The sequence below is a fragment of the Mustela erminea genome, chromosome 7 (genome assembly GCF_009829155.1).
Source record: "Mustela erminea isolate mMusErm1 chromosome 7, mMusErm1.Pri, whole genome shotgun sequence".
Taxonomy (NCBI): domain Eukaryota; kingdom Metazoa; phylum Chordata; class Mammalia; order Carnivora; family Mustelidae; genus Mustela; species Mustela erminea.
The window spans coordinates 46,964,303-46,966,548 of record NC_045620.1 but is presented as its reverse complement, the minus strand read 5'-3'; the positions used below and the strand labels follow the sequence as shown (position 1 = coordinate 46,966,548).

General features: G+C 46.9%; 1 non-coding gene across 1 annotated transcript; it reads left to right on the top strand.

Moving 5' to 3' along the window:
- The first annotated feature begins 632 nt into the window (after positions 1-632).
- Positions 633-714, top strand: TRNAS-GCU. Its single transcript has one exon. It is a non-coding gene; the product is annotated as a tRNA-Ser (tRNA).
- Positions 715-2,246: the final 1,532 nt, after the last annotated feature.

Below are 2,246 nucleotides of genomic sequence, written 5' to 3'. Positions count from 1 at the left end.
TCTGTTCCCCGTGCTTGTGCTGCTGTGTCTTTCTGGGCTGGAATGGACCCTGCCCTTCTACGCCACTCCTCCTCCAGGGACCAAATCAGATGCCAGCTTGAGGTGACAGCCCCTCCAAACACTCATGTACACAGAGAGACCAGGGCACCTGAAAGGTTAACAAAATGGTAGTTCTGGGACTTGGTTGCTCACCGTGGCTATCTACAAGCTCAAATTCCTGAAATTGTGATTTCATTGTTCTTGGGTATGGCCTGAGCCTGGGGATATTTAAAAGCACCCTCCGCCATAACCCAGGAAAGAATGAGAATATTACCCAAGAAGACATCTATTTTCAGCTATGCCAAAGTAAGGATTATTTATTCCTCTCTCCCTTTTAATTTCCCTGCTTTTTCCATGGAAAGCAAAAAGGCTTATACTTTCACTTTTGCAGGCAAGCTGAACAGATTTACAAAGGGTAAAAGCACTTGGGGTACTCTGTGTATTGAGGGGAACATTCTGCCTGAATAATCTGCTGTTCAGTCTTTCATCTCCCTAGATCGACCACTGGGCCTCTATTCTCCTGGGACTGGGGTAATAAACAGCTCTTCTGACTGATCTTTAAATCGTATATAAAAGAGGACACAAATGGAAGTGACGAGGTGGCGGAGTGGTTAAGGCGATGGACTGCTAATCCATTGTTCTCTGCACGCCTGGGTTAGAATCCCATCCTCGTCGTTCAGTTTCCCTGCTGGACTGGCTATGTGAGGTTTTGGTGTTTTGTGAGAAAAATATTTCACCAGGGGACGAAAGAAAAGAAAAAAATTTGCATGACAAGAAGATCCAAGTGTCACATAAGAAGATCTAAAAATATACATCTGTGCCTTGGAATTGGTACCCAAATCACACTAGAGAACAAAATGTTTGTTTTGCCAATTAATGAGCAATCTGCAAGAACAGCTCTTTCCTGACGGTGTACAAGAGGCATGGAAACCCCAGCCAGACTTCTGAGTTGGCCGAACCTGGCCTGGCTGCCTGCTCCAGCGGTGTGTCAGCCGAAGTCAGAGAGACCGGCTGCCAGTGACACCCCCGTGCAGGCGAAATAACACTGATCTCTTCAATGGCAGGTTATGTTTGGAAACATCCTGCCTGTTTAGGCTGCCAAGTCTGCAGACACGGCTCTGCCGATCGTGGGTAGGGGAGGAAGGCCACCTCGTGGAACACAGGTGCTGTCTGGCCTCTCTGCCTGCCTGGGGCCCAAACGAGGTGCCCCTGTGTGTTCGTGGCCGATAGGACGTGTGTTCTATAATCTGGAAGCTCCCAGAACTGGTGCTGAAAGATCCTGTCCTGAGTCATGTCAACTCCACACCTACTTCCCTTACAGGATCTGGGGCACAATTCCATGACCACCTACTGACTTTGAGGTTTGTCAGCCACACAGCGGGATAAAAAAAGGCATGCAAGGCATGAATTAGCATGGTGTGAAAAGAAAAGACGGTAAAAAGAGTCCAGGGTGTGAGGAGGTAGGAAAACATGTTCTGCAGGGAAAGGGATGTTGATACATGGAGAGACACGTGCTGGGCAAATCGACATTCCTCTCTTCTTCTGAACAGTTACTCCTACTTTCCGTGCTTCTCTCACTGTTGACAGAATCCTACAGCCCTCTCTCATTTCACTCTGGCTGCGTCAGGTGAGATGAAGAGAACTTACAGCAGGAAGTTGTGTTTTCAAATACGAACATTACTGTAAAAAAATATTCAGTAAAGAGTTTCACATCCCGTTGCTGTTCAAATCTGTCCCACCTGCAGCTCCAGATGCTGCCAGCAATGCTGCCTTCTCCCTAGAGCAGGAGAAGGGAAAATTCTACACAGTCTCTGTCCAGAAATTTTTCCTTGGGTCAAGCTCTTGTAATATCCAATTGCCACATTCTTCTGCTGATGTCCTCCTGAGCCGTGAAGGTCTCTGCTCTGTCCCACAGGCTTCCTAACCACCCACCTGCCACCACTAATCCTGAATGTGATGCTGGGGAAAGGGGCCTTGTCCTCCCCACCCACACTACACCCACCTACACCTGAACATTTAAATGACACCCTTACAAGGGAAAATGGGATGGCTTTTGTATAACTTAAACCAGAGACACAAGCATGTGAAATGGCTTGTTCGTGCATGCCATGAAACAACACCCGAAAATCTGCTTTGCTGGAAGCGGAAAAGCTGAACAATTTTGGATTTGTATTTACATTAGCACATTATTTATTTTTTCTTATTAA